General features: G+C 34.7%; 1 long non-coding RNA gene across 1 annotated transcript in view; it reads right to left on the reverse strand.

The window, feature by feature from the left end:
* The window catches only part of LOC132683875 (uncharacterized), a 188,744-nt gene extending 177,820 nt beyond the window's left edge, over positions 1-10,924 (reverse strand). Inside the window, exon 1 of the long non-coding RNA XR_013557856.2 lies at positions 7,043-10,924. This is a non-coding gene — a long non-coding RNA (uncharacterized LOC132683875). The remainder of the gene's footprint in view (positions 1-7,042) is intronic.
* Between the last annotated feature and the right edge of the window lie 4,784 nt (positions 10,925-15,708).

Here is a 15,708-nt window from a genome sequence, read left to right on the forward strand (position 1 = left end):
CCTTTAACTATCAATATGGCTTCCCAGAAGAGTTGTAGAAAAAACTTGTCTATTCCTGACTCCAAAGAAGAGAAATCTATTTCAAGACCAAGAAAACGTGGTCAAGAACAGGTCTTTACCTGACGGAACAGTTATGAATGACAGTAGTTTACCACTATTAAGTATGTAAGTAGCACCAAGTAAAATGCATAGTTAAAAAAAAAGCTGATTTTCCAGAAATGTAGGTTGATAGTTATTGTTTTTAATCCAATACAAACAAGCAGTTTACCAGTATTCCCTATCTAAACCAATGTACCAACATCTTACTCTTGTTATTTTCTTTATCATTAGGCCAAGAAAATATAAACATTTCTTACACATGCACACACACATGTGCACGCCATCTTGTGAACATGCATATAAACATATACACACTTTTTCCAGCAATAGCTGAATCATTTTTGCACATCATCAGGGACTATATAATATAAATGGCATAAAGGCACAGCATGTGTAGAGGGGGTCTACGTACTGACTAATCAATGTTCACAAACGTGCTGTAAGTTTTGCTCTGGGGTTATAATTTCCAATACTTCAATGGTTCTGCCACCGAAATAGAAATTGTCCCAGGTATTCATAAGTATTAATTTCCTTCATCTAGTAAACCTGGTAATGATGCTTCCAATCCAATTTAAAATCCATTAAAATGTGTGACTTTTAAACCCATTATAATTTAGCTCATTTCTGTGAAATTTAGTTAGAAGAAAACAGCTGTGCATTTGCACATCTGTAAATTACTTTTAATTGCACTTTTCTCAAGTGAGAAAGGAGAAGCTTAACCTACAATGCAATTTGTATACCTGACCACACGAATGCTAGTTAACACCTGTGCTTTAGGTATAATTTCATTTTGGGCTACATAATCTCATCTCACTATTAATCCAGACTTCTATGTGATTTAGCTACTCCACATTTGATCTCGAGCAGACTTTAAAATGGAAAGTGGAGACTATAAGATATTTGATTACCTCAAGTTATTTACTTATCTAAGAAAGAACAAATTTCATAGGTAGACATGGCTAATTCTGTAATTTAAAAATGTGTAAATACAATTATATTCATTTTGAATGATTTGGATATTGAAAATTAAAACGAATTCCAGATATGTGGTAGCTTGATAACTTACATTTTTTTCTAAGACCTATTCATTTAATAAATCAGCCCTCTCTCTGTCTTATATCAGGCATTTAGAACTACTGATTAGCAAAGTCAATTACTGCCTTCCAGTCACAAATAGCAGTTTCCAAATTAAATTGGTTGGCACAAAAATATGTCAACAGAAAAATGTTATCATTCCATAAATATTTCTGAACTGATTATTGCTGGGTTTCATCTGCCAAAATTACAAATCATTCTCTTTCTACATTCTTGTTGATTCATTTCCTGATAATCGAAGATGTTTTAGAAATAGTTAAATCACACTTGAGTAGGAATTTTCTGTGCATCAACCTTTTTGAACGTCCTCCCTGAATGTATTTAAGACTGACTCTTGACCTAAAAAAAAAAAAAAAAAAAAAAAACTCTCTAGAGAATATCTATGAATGGCGGACTCTAGGAATGGAGAGAAAAGAACATGTGATCGGGTTAGGATCCCAAAGCACAAGCAATGGCAACAGAGATATAATTTTCAAAAATGCTCTACTAACAGAAAGTACGCATATCTAAATCATCATGCTTCATGAAAAATGTAAGAGAAAAATTTTTAAAGAAATGCTTTTAAAAAGTAACTCGCAGATGACATCTCAAAAAGAATTAATCTTACAAGTTTAATTTCAGGACAATAGCTTCTATCATTTAAATATTTTGGACACACAATATATATCGATGTATATTATTTCAAACACAAGACAGTTTATAAACTCACAAGTAGAATATACACATTGTACAGTTTTTAGCAACTCAGCCTTTCATATACAACTGTCTGTGTTCTCCAGGAAAGTGCCCAGGTTTAGGGAAGAATGAAGAACTAATTATGTTTGCTAAGGGTGAGTTAGCTTGGTTATTATGTTGATTTGGTCATCCGGTTGAGCTGACCTACTCAACCTGGTGATTTTTCTCAAAAAATCACCATACACAGCACACTGCCTCTGCCAAAGTATCCACAACAACGTACCGTCCAATGAACAATAACGATGAACATGTTCTGTTGCAACCCCTCTCTCTAAAAAAATTTCTGAGATTAGTGATGTGGAGCTCTGAAGTAAGACTATGGGATTTAACATGGGAAATGGCTGGATGGACCATCGATCATATAGCCTGGACCACAACCATCCCCTTGCTGCCTTTTTCTCAGCTGTTCCTAAGTGAAGAGTAAATGAAGGCTGCTCTTTGAGCCCACTGATCATCTCTCCAGTTCGTTGTTTATGTGTGAACACAAAGTTGCGATTATTTGCTATAAAAATATACCATGTCATTAATCTCAATCTTATTTTCTATTTTAGTTTTATGACTGATGTCCACAGAAAGCCCATGTATTCCTCATGTTTAGATAACCATTCAAAGATACAATCGCTCCTTTGAAAATCTCCACAAATAGTAAAGTAGTTGATAATCCCAGCAGGGAAATTTTTTAAAAATATTTTCAAGCATCTCCCTCCCACTACACATGTTGACTTCTTATGTTCATGGGAGAAATAGAAAGTAAGGCATCGCTTAGTCGCATGGTATTTTTAAAGAGAACTATTATGCAACATTTTAATAATAGCAAAGTGGAGGCACTTATAAAATGAGTAAATATTAATAGTGTTTGAGGCAAAAGATGGGATTTTGTATTTTCTATCAATTAGTAATTATTTAAAGCCAGTAGTAATCAAATATCTAGAATCCTCGCTCAAACACGTAAATGACCAGTCACTTGCACTAAGTATTCAGTGCTTTAAATGATCTCAATCACCAGATTCACTGTGTTTGCCTACACTGAATCAAACACAAACTAGACTTCAATAAGATACTCAAACTTTTGGCTTATTTAGAGCAATATGGAATAAGAATAAACTTAGGGCTTCTTACCACACTTTCTAGCCTAACGCTCATAAGAGAGATATCTCAGGAGATAGGCAGAAACTTAGATTGACAAACCTACCTGAATACATAAACAAGAGAAAACTCAGTGTTTTTAGAAAAAAATATTGAGCACCAAAAGGAGATCCCTTTGCTGATCATGACTTTGAGAGAAGACTATACAGATAGGCATAAATCATCATTGTTCAAATATATGATAGGTCAGATTGCTTGTAAAATAAGCCCTACCATGTTTAAAAACTTTATCAAATAGCATTATTTACTTTATGATAGTATTTAACCAGATTAAATCAATATTCAGTTAAAAATGCAACAAGTGTAAATCAACCATCCTTTTATATGAAAAAGACTTAAACTCGGAAAACATTATTCTTTTATTCAACATTAATTACATTTAAGTCAAAGCGCAACCTTTCAAAAATTACTTGGTTACTTAATGTTAGTTACATGTTGGTCATTTTGAAATAGGATAGTTAAAATACTGCAGTTAATTTTATGGAGAAAGTCTTCCACATGCATTACAAATTGTGATTTTTTTTAATATTCAAGATGTATTGCATTAATGAAATGACAAAATATTACTATCGGCAGTTTACGTGAAAAGTATCTCCTTTTTTTTTTGCACATACTTTTCTCCAGAACAACAAAGGTTAGTGTCTCACGTGTTTCACTTATTTACTTTTGTTATTGCAAATCCAAGATCATCTCACATATACTAATCTTTTATGGCAGAGGTCACTGAAGTCGTGCCAAAATTCAATAATGATGTTGTATCTACTGTAGCAACACATTTATCTCATCGCTGGAATTCAGACCATTTAGAACAAAGCATTTCATTTAAATGATGAAACACTCATCAAGAATGCCCTCTTGCAGACACTTCTCACATTTAAAAAATTGTGGATAAAATACTGCAGTTGTAAAGCTGTCTTTTCAATATAAAATTAAAGTTAACACTTAATTATGTAATCTCTCTTTTAATTGGGGGACAGAAAGAATTTTATGTGCCTGTTGCATAATTGAAACAAACAAAACTGTCACACTTAAAATGGTAAAGGCCCATAATCTAAATTGACAAATACAAATGAATTTCACTTTTTCTGAAGAGTGAAGAAGTTTCTACTTGTAAAGTGTTTTTAACATTCCCGAAAGGATGGGAAAAATGATAAATGAAACGGACTATTCAAGTTGTTCTTCACAAATAGAATACATTTAACAAAAATATTGAACTATTTTTATTTTTAACAGAAATCGTATTCAGAATATTGTTTTAAAAATGTCAACTCACCAAAGACAATGTAATCGACATCTTGTATTTATGGTCCCAAGGAAAATTAGCTAATAATTCTGCCAAAAAGCCTACACTATTGAAATGCTCAATTACAATTAATAGCTATAGCAAAAGAAAGTTAATTCCTTAGCCTTTTTAGTAAAGAGTATGACAAATTCTTCTCAGTACCTACTTTTTCTACCTCAACTCAAAAATATTTTTCAGTAATCATGTACAATTAAGTTTTTTTCTGAACTTACAAACTAACATATCTGTGTACTCTAAAAGTTCTATATTTTGTGTCATTTACTTTGCTATCTATTACCTCTAATTAACAACAACAACAAAACCTGAAATCTTCAGTAGAAAATTTAGTATATCTTAGAGAAATATTCTGCCAATTTCAAATAAGTGAAATAATTGATTTAAAAATAATAGAAAATGAAAACAAAAAAGTGTTGTTATGACAGCTAAGATTAAAGTAAACATAGAATTCAAAAATAATTTTTAAGCCCGAATCATGCTGAATAAGACAAGCGACCTTACTGTTCTTGCACCTGTTTGACAATAGTTAGTGATAACATGTTCCTGTTTTATCCAAATTTTGTAATGCTATGTATTAATTTCTTTTTAAAAAATATCAAAGATTGCATTAAATGAGGACTCCACTGTCAATTCACATAGAACTACAGAACTTCTCCAGGTAAATTTCTATAAATAGCAGATATGTACTGTCTTTTCTCACTTGAAAATATTTATATATTTTAATGTTAACTGATGTAATTTCAAACACTCCTTGACCTAGTGCAACTAGCAACAAGGTATAACAGGATCATAATTCAGCCCACAGCAACATACACACAAAAATTATATGAACATAAATTATATCTAAACATAAATTGATCTGAAGGAAATCAAGATACATTTCCTATTGCTAAAATTTACTTCAAGTTAATTTCCACTGTTTCTATGGCCCAAATTAGCAACCTTTGTGTAATAATAAAGGGAACATAGACATAATGACATACATGGAAAACATACCTATTACGACAGCTCTAAATCATATTTTTTCAAAGGGGGACTAAATCGGGTTCTCATTAATATTTTAAAGAGAAATATGATTATTTCAAAGTAATAAACAAAGTTTCACTCTAGATTACTTTCGAGTAACATATAAGGCAAAATAATATTTAGGACAGGGATAGTAGGATTTCTTAAAAAGAAACAGCAACTGAGATCCTATTTTTCTGCTTTTAAATATTCTGCAGTGCATACTTTTAATGTCTAAAGGTACTGCTGAAAATGGCTATATAAAATCTGAGGTTGTTAATGTCTGATTACTGTAGTATTGCATCGCAACTTAAGAATTTAACTCTTAAAATACTGGCATGTTAAATAACGTATCGACTCACATGACCAAATTCAGTTATAGTAAAATCAAAATCAACAGTTCCAAAAATTGGGTGTAAGGTGCCTTTCGGCTTCAGAATTTCTTTCATGAAAAATCATCTTTTTAATTGCAAAAAGCAACTGAATACAATCACTTAAAGTTATCCAGTCATGTTTATATAACAAACATTTCTTTAAAACATTTGTTAGAAATACTATCAAGGTGTTCATAAATTTTTAATATTATAAACTAAAAGGTAACATGTTTTAGAATCCAAAGGCCATGACATTTAAAATATACAAAATTCCTATTGAAACCATGTGAAGCTTAATTGTGCGTACAACGAAACTTCTAGAAAACTTCATTACTTAGTGTTCATTGAGTATTACTTACAGAGATGAACAGTTTTAAGAATTCATCTGTTATTTATCTTGAAGTGTTTTGAATAACCCTTTCGTATGGTATACATCTCAGTGAGATGACCACCCCTACTCTGATCTGCTGAGAAAAACAAAAAATAAATCGGTAAATTTTCTTCAAGACTGTTCCTGTTCTAACCTATTGTAGGTGGCCACAAGCAGGAATTCATAACGAGGAAAAGCAACAATATCAGGAAATTTTTTACGCACTTGTTTCATATGAGCTGTATAAAGTCATTTTGACGTGCCTACACAACTGGTTGTGGCAGCTTTCAGACGTGATTTCTAATCAAAAAAAAAAAAAAAAAAAATTTGCTCCGGGTTCTTTACAGAAAGCTTGCCGCTGGGAAGTTGATTTTGGCCAAGTGCCAAAATCATGTGCAAAGGGGCCTCATTAGGGATTCATGGCAGCCTTCAGCGCTAACAAAAAATGTGACCCAACAGGCTAAATCAGCGACTAAAACTAAAAAGTAAGAGACAAAGACAACTTACTTAATATTCCTTCCAAAGCAACATTAAACTTTTTTTTTGGTAATTAAACCCTTGTTAGTCTAATGCAGTGTTCCTCTGTCCTTAAATGATTGTACAATTACTCTTTAAAACTTGTCAATTTCCCTTCTAAATACACTTTCTTTCTGTGGCAGTTTACACAGATTTTGCTATATAGTAAAACTCTATATCCACTATAATCAGTTCAATAGCAGAAAACAAAATCGTAAAAATGCAGACCACAGTATTCCCTTAAGATTTAAACAAACAAACAAAACATAGGCAAACAATACGCAGTACCTTGTAAACTTCTCCAAAAGTGAACATGCACACTCCAAAGTCATGTCGATTGTGAGGAATCATTCTTACTGCCCAACTTTTCCCCCAAAAAGTAGATTTGATATGTAGCCTTACCTAGATGTCTTCTGGCTTTTCTGCAGATCAAAAAGTTTCCTGCCTAAGCACACAGATATTCTTTCACAAACCATAAAGGCCCTTTTATGAATCCAGCACTGTAACAGGCTGCTTTCCACACCACGTTGAGAGCCCAGTGCGTCAGCTCCCAAGATAAAATACATTGCTAATACACAATTAGTGGGAGAGGTTGTCTATTGGAGAATTTATCTTAACGAAAGAAGGAAAAAGAAGGGTTTTTTTTTCTTTTTCTTTTCTTTCTTGTTTTTTTTTTTTTTTTTTTTTTTTTTTGGAAAAAGCAAAGAGGGTGCGGTCAGATGTTAGCTTTGCCTGAGAAAAGGGCCCTACACTGCACTAGTACCTAAATACTAGCAGAAGCTGCCTGGGAAGAGAGCCAATGGAAGGACTTTGTTTGACCCAGCTGCCAATCTCCCCTGAAGCCGTGCGCCAGACTAAACACTCACACTATTTTAACTCAAATCAGGCTACAGCAGCTGTTTGCTTTCCGGCTCTGAGCTCTGCACCCACCATGGCCTGTGCAGTTCACCCACCCGGCGAGCTCTGCTAGCTGCCTGGCTGAAATCTGTTCCGGGTTGGGATTTGTCACTGGACAGCAAATTTTAACCCTATTCCTCGTGGTAAATATGGACTGTGCCCATCAGCATTTGGATCTGACAATTTGGGATCATTTTAATGATCTTTTAAAAGAACAGTGATATTTTATCATAGATGAGAATTGAGATTTGAAGGACTCATACATTTCTTTGAAATTCTAACCTAAACTCTTCTGATGTGTTCAAGTTAACCCATGCATCTCTAAGAACAAAGATGGTACCTGTTCACCTTAATGGCAAGACAGAAAGTTGAGATCACAAGACTGGAGAGACACATCATTCTAAGAGTTAGTACTGACTACTTAACGCTCTGGAAAGTTCCTCCAGAAGCAACACTGAGGCACGCAAGTAGTTTGTTTTCTTTGTATAAAAAAGTGCCAAGGGGCCCAATTTACCTTTCCTAAATTTCTAAGCGTATTTAGCTATTAGGCTGAGTGTAAAAATTATATCCTGAATTGTAAAACAGTAAAATTTGCCCACTGGTAATCTCAAGTGGAAAGGAAAGAGAAGTTAGTCAGGGAAGTACAGTTTAAGCAATCGTCAAAATTATCTGAAGTAGCAGAGAGAAGAGATGTGACAACAAAGGTCTATTGCACACTAGACAGGAGCCAAACATTGTATATGTGGAGAAAAGAAGTCAGTAAGTCATTCAACGTGTGGAAGAGACAGGAGTTAAGAGGAGTGTGATAACATGGCTGTCACCAAGTTATTCTTACTCGTGACCAAACCCCTAATTATGGACAACAATGGTGAGAGAATTCATTTAGAGATTTTAGTTTTTGCTGCTGCAATAGGGTAGAAAGATGTCTCTTCATTTAGGTCAAATAGCCAGTAAGACTTTTATTTTATTTTTAACCTGAATTGGTTCACTCTGTAGTCAGAATATGAGCGAAAAGAAATGTTTTCAAAGTACTGTGAAAGTATGTCCAGGAATGTTTTCAGAAAGTTCTGTTTTAAGCAGAGTTTACTTTGTTTCTATTCCTGCCCCCTAATGATATGTCTGTTTTCTTATCTTAGAAACTAGAGATCTAAGTTACAAAAATTGTAATTTTATAATAAAATGTTATTTCCTCAGATGGGAAGTGGTGAATATGGTTATAGAGAGATTGAACTATTAGGTTTTATGGGTGCACATAAACTGAAAGACCCAATTCATTAAAAATGCATGTCAAGATAATATTGTAGAACAGGTAAGATACCATCCTTCTTCTGACAATAATACATGTATCAACCCAGAAGATTCCCATTGGATCTGGTTTCCTACATAGCACAGTACACTTTGATGCTCAAAATTCTTATGGAATCAGATAAAATGCTGGGAAATTGTTTCTTCTGTGCCCTTTTCATTCAATTCGAGAAAATATTCAACACATTTCTCTGAATGGTCTATTACAACCTATCAAGTATGTGCCTCTGCAACAGCTATAAAATGGTGAACCTGTAGTAGCATTTGTTCATCTCAGTGGTTACTTCTCTTATACTGCGTTCTGCATTTCAATCTTCTCCTTAGATGCCCGTGCACAAAGCAGTTGGTTCGCATCATGAGAGCTATGGGCTGAAATGTATTCTCTTCCCCCATTTCATATGTTGAATTGCTCACTCTCACGACCCCAGAATGTGACTGTATTTGGAGACAGGAACTTCATTAAAGAGATAACTTCATCCAACGGGGTCATTAGGGTGGGCCGTTATCCAATAATGACTAGTCAATGTCCTTACAAGAAGTGATTAGGACACAGATACAGAGGGAAGATCATGTGAAGACACAGGAAGAAGTCCAGCTGCAGCAAAGGAGAGGGGTTCAAAAGAAACCAAACCTGCTGGCCCTTGATATTGGACTTACAGCTGCCAGGACTGTGAGAAAATAAAAAGCCAACCTGAGGAAACTAATACAATACCTATGTAAAAAGGAGTGAAAAATTGTCTTATTGCTGGAATACAATTTGTTTCTATACTCAGGTGTTTGATTTTGTCCAAGAGATGAAGGAATTGCACATAATACTACTTTCCAGAAAAGGGGAAAAATTATGTGTGTGCTGAAATTTTATATAAAAGTCATACATGATGTTAAGAATGAAGGACAATATAATACAATTGCCACTCTTCCGCAATACTTCTCAATTCATATTTTGAACAGGAATATTGTGCTTAAGTCATTGTCTGGCACATGATAAAATAGTATGTGCACAATTTATATGCACAGGCTTTGCAAAGAATTATGGAAGACATAGGTGCTTAGCTTTTCCTTTAGGACAATAAAAAATGGTGTGTAAATCTTTGAATTTGTAAGACAGTTTTGATGCATGGGCAATTATAATCAAGGCTTGATAGTAGACAAAAATTTCATATCAAGAGTTGGAAACACAAAAGGACAGTCTTTGAAGCGGAGAGTTCAAATAACTTTTACAAAGGGAAGAGGCTCTAAAGGGAGAAGAGAAATGTAGAAGAAAGTCTGGATAAAGGTAAATGAAGTGAGACTGAAGGTAATCAAAGATAAAAACCAGTCAAGGATTAATGAGACTATCCCAAAGGGAAACCATATTTGTCCAGATAATTAAGGGAAGGACACCCCACATACATGAAGTTGAAAGCAACAAGTTAACAATGAGAAATGGATTAGTGTAGAAATACTTTTGTTATTGTGGCAGGAAGAACTTCGAGTTGCCCACAAGATTCCCACTCCCTCGTGTACACTTCTATAATACTTCCTCAGAGGTTGGGTAGAACCTGTGAATATGATGAGATGGTTGCTCTGTTGGTTAAGGTATCAGCCTACGAGCGTCAATGAGATCTCCATGTAAAGTTAGTAGAGGGAGAAAGAAGTCAATACTAAATGAACACACTTGACCAGAAGACGTAAGGAAAAGGTGACTAGAATTACCACTGCCAGGAGATAGTGTTTTACCTAGCAATGATCCCCACCAGCTGACATGAGGATGTGACTATTCATTCATCTTTTGATTCAACTCATCCTCTCAAAACTTCTATTTAATGCCCACGTTGAGTAGAGAGCATGGGCTAAGCGTGTGGGATAAAAAACACGGCCGCAGACGTCATGTTCCAGATGGTCTAATAAACAGAATGCTGAGGTAATGTCCAGTGGTTTTGTGAATGTGACAGAATGCCACAAAAATATTGATATTTATCACACACTCAAGCACTTAAACATGTTACTGTGAAAGACATTATCATGGAAAACAAAAATAGTTTTTGTCCCCCCATAGCTTCATGGTGACATTGTCTTAAGGTACCTCCATATGTCAATGCTTGTGTGCAATTATGACTGTTAGTTTCACTTATCTTTTTTGGTATACATTTCCTTTATTATTTCCCATGGTAGTTGACACCAGAAAGACCATATACCTTTTGAAATGCTAATATTTGATAATAAGATCCAAGACATAATCCTTGTCCACAAAAGCCCTTTATTCCTCCAAAGTAAATAGCAAACTGCACTATAATGGCTTTCACTTTAAGCAAGATATGCTACTAATAACAGTACTACCTTGAGAAAAACTATTTCAAATAAATGTCAAGTGTAAATTGAATGTGATCATGGAAAACTCCAATTATTATAAGGAAAATGATCTTAAATGACTATGTAAATATTTTCCATGAAGATCCTTAGCAAATATTTAAAATAAAACATAATACAATATATATTTCTCAAAATGGAAAGAACTTTTTAAAAAACTTCCTGCCAGGGGTAGCAAATGGAAGGGCACAGAGGCACATAGAACACACGTACAAACAAATATGATCTCCTTCTCTCTCTCTGCCCTTTCCCTGCTCATGCTCTGTCTCTCTCTCTCAAAAATAAGTAAACATCAAAGAACTTCCTTAAAAAAAAAAAAAAAGAAAAAACAGAAGGCAGAAGAGTGGTTTCCAGGTGCTGATGAGGAGATGTGGTCAAAGGGTAAAACTTTCAGTTATAGCATGAATACATTTTAGAGATCTAATGTACAGCACGGTAAGTATAAATATCAATGCATTGTAGACTTAAAATTTGCTAGGAGAGTAGATCTTAAGTGTTCTTACCATACATACACACACACCGGTAACCAAAGGAGGTGATGGATATGTTAATTAGCTTGATGTTAGTTAGTAATCATTACACAAGGCATACTCACATCAAAACACCACATTATACACCTTAAATATATACAACTTTAAATTTGTCATTCCTCAATAAAGCTGGAGAAAAATAAAAATAAATTTTAGAAAGAACCCAGTATAGTGGTCTTTCTGTCTCAAGTTGGACCCCAAACTTTGTTATTTGGATTTGGAAATCCTCCCTAAGTCGTTCTACTTCTTTTTCTTCTCCTTTTCATATACTTAGAAATAGATTTGTTATGCTACATTCTTTATAACACAGTGTTGGATGACCACCTAAAATAGGAATGATATGTTCTACCTTAATACCTGCCATAACAATACCAGACATAATAATGGCTAGTTTTTTTTTACAAGTTTGTACTGTGCCAGAATTACTAGACCAAAATTCTTTTACTTACTTTTTCTTTTTCATAAAAAAAGTGTGCAAAGGACTAGAACGATAGTGAGGATGAAATCTAGTGAAAAGCTTGCAGATGCAGATATTTTCTGAGAAAACCCCAATTTACAACTTTTTAAAAGTAATATAGGAAATTTCTTTATTTTTTTAAATGTTTATTTTTGTTGTTGTTTTGAGAGAGAGAGAGAGACAGAGGGAGACTGCACAAGTGGGGGAAGGGCAGAAAGAAAGGAAGAGAGAAAAATCCCAGGTAGGCTCTATGCTGTGGAGCCTGAGGCAGGGCTTGATCTCAGGAACTAGTGAGATCATGACCTGAGCAGAAATCAAGAGTTGGATCCTTAACTGACTGAGCCACCCAGATGCTTCCCCCCAATTTATAGCTTTTAATGGCAAGTTCCTAAGAATGTGCCTCTTATAATTATGCTTCCAATCAACCAGTGGAGAGTGATCTTAAATAAAGAGCAATAGTAGCAAATAAAATGCATTGTTCACTAACTACTGAACTAGTCCTATGACTTAATCTCCTTAAAATCTTCACTCCAGTACAGTGAAATACATTCTATTGTATTGAGTTGAATAGTCTCCCCAATATTCATGTACCTCTGGTACCTGTGAATTTGAAATAGGGTATTTGCAGATGTAACCAAGTTTAGGTGAGGTTATACTGGATTAGGTCCTAAACTCAATATGACAGATGTGCTTATAAAAAAAGGAGAGAAACTTAGAGACTGACACACACATGGAGAATGCCATGAGACCATGGGAGGCAGAGATTGTAGTGATGCACCTACAATATAAAGAACACCAGGGATCGTTGGCAAAATCATCAGAAACCAGAAGAAAGTCATGGTTTCCCTAGAACCTCCAGAAGGAACCGATGCTGCTGATTCTTTGATTTCTTACTTCTAGCCACCAGATGTGAGAGAATACATTTCTGTTGTGCTAAGCCACCCAATTTGTGGTAATTTGTTATGGTAGCCCTAGGAATCTAATACATTATTATTATCATTATCATTATATTATTATTATTATTATTATTATTATTATTATTATATAGATGAGGAAGTGAGACTTAAAGAAGTTCAATATTGTTCAAATAAATGGAAAAACAGAATTAAATAAAAAAATCTGATACCAGAGCATAGGCTCCTGATCACTATGTATACTGTCTCTAAGGTAATCTTTAATTGTGTGCTCATTATACAACAGGCATCTACTCTGTAAGTGTTTTGTGTAGTATAATCATTGTTCAGGTTAGCTGTTTTATAACATTTCTTGCGAATTATCCATATTATCCCATTAGTGCATGAAACTAGGTTCATTGTCATGTTCTCTCTCCCCATTCTGGACACTTGTGGGGATGCCCTTCCTTCCAGCACTTTGTTTGGCTCTCTTCCATTTGGAGACAGCATGGGTATGAACTCAATTAGAAAGATTTTCCTTACTCATTCCTAACCAAAGTCTAGTTTAGCATTCCTTCTATGTGTCAGTACAATACCTAGATCTCAATAACATAAAAAAATCTATTGTGATTTGCTTTTCTCAATTTCCCAAGACTTTAAGAATGGGGGACTGTGCTTCCTCATTTCTACTCTCAGTAACCCACACAGTCTTTAGCATTGAGCAAGCACTCCTAAGTGTCATGTATTACTTAAAGAAAAAAATTACTAAGTAGAATATTAAAGTTAAATAAAACAGAAGTCTTGAATTACACAGAAAATATAGATGGTTACCGATTAATTTAAAATTTGAAAATATACAGAAAAATACAAATTCAAATACAAGAAGAAACTGGATTCTGGAGAGTGGACAGAATTTTTGAGTCATTTCATACTGTCATTAATAGACTTGAGATTTATTTTAATGAATGAATAATGTAACACTCCACTTAAGTGATTTTCTTATTTAGAACGTTTGTTCCTTTCTCATGGGGTAAGTATATTTTTGTCATCCAGAGTATTCTTATGTTTGAGTTTTTTATGAGTTGAATTGTGTCCCTCAAAATGTTATGTTCATGTCATAACCACTGATACCTGTGAATATGAACTTATTTGGCAGTAGGGTCAATGAAGAGGTAATTAGTTAAGATTAGGTAATACAGGAGCATCTGGATAGCTCAGTAAGTTCAGCATCCAACTTCAGCTCAGGTCATGATGTGGTTCATGAGCTCGAGTCTCGCATTGGGCTGTGGGCTGACAGCTCAGAGCTTAGAGCCTGCTTCAGATTCTGTTTCTCTCTCTCTCTCTCTCTCTCTCTCTGCCCATCCCCTGCTCGTGCTCTGTCTCTCTCTCTCTCTCTCTCTCTCTCTCTCTCTCTCAGAGATAAATAAACACTAAAAAAAAAAAAGATTAGGTAATACAGAAGTAGGGTGGGTCCTTAACTCAGTATGACTAGTGTCCTTATAAGAAGAAAAGACACATAGACACAGACACGCAGAGGAAGGACAGACATGTAAAGACTCAAATTCACAAGGGGAACACCATGGGACAATGGAGACAGAGACTGAAGGGATTTCCTCCAAACTGAAGGTACCAAGGCTTGCTAGAAACTACCAGAAGCCAACTGAAAGGCATGGAAGAAAGAGTTCAACGGAAGCATGGCTTGCTGACACCTTCATTTTGGACTTCTGGCCTCCAGAACTTTGAGAGAATAAATTTCCGTTGTTCAAAGCCACCCAGATTGTAGTACTTTCTTATGGAAGCCCTAGCAAATTAATACAAGTGTCTTTATCTTGAAATGTAACCACAATGAATTATATTATGGGTTCCCCACTTTCTAAAGCACCTACTTTGGGTTCACGGACTTTTAAAATTTTAACTTCTTAAATGTTTACAATCATTACAATTTTTTGGAATCTAAAACAAATCGCAATAACAAAAACTTGATATCTTAACACATTATATATGTTCTAATAACGTCGTTGTTGTTAAAACTTGAAGATAGGTATAAAATTTATTGAAATGGAACATAGATCTCTCAGGAAAAAGACACTGATGGCAAACAGACTTGCACTTTCATCTGGCCAGCCCCCAGCCCTTTCACCACAGCATTCCCCACACATGAAACAGATTACATTTCAAATTTATAGCCTTCAGAAGAAATCTGAAATGCTCAATTGTGGGAACGAAAGACCTGTTACAGTTCTGATGTATCTAGTCCATACTTCACAAAACCCATGTGAAACATAACGTATGGAATGCTGATGAGGTTTTAGGGTTAAAATCTCAAGACAGCCAAAAACGTGATTAATATTAGCCTTTTGGAGCAAAGGTCTAAAATAGAAAACATTTTATTTTATTAATAAAACTAGTGGGACGTAAAACTGAGCAGATATGCAGGTATAACCCATAACGTTCAGTAGTCCTCTCAGAGCATAAGGTACCTCTAATCTCACAAATAGTATCACTGTAATTAAATGTAACAAAAGCAGAGATCAAGAATGTGCACGGCCACTAGGGACATTAGCCAAAGTGCAAAGTATGCTATTTGTCTTGGGAAACTTCTCACCTCTTGGTAAACTCTCTTAATCAGACCTCAGG

The sequence above is a fragment of the Panthera onca genome, chromosome C2, assembly GCF_046562875.1.
Source record: "Panthera onca isolate mPanOnc1 chromosome C2, mPanOnc1 haplotype 2, whole genome shotgun sequence".
NCBI classification, from domain to species: domain Eukaryota; kingdom Metazoa; phylum Chordata; class Mammalia; order Carnivora; family Felidae; genus Panthera; species Panthera onca.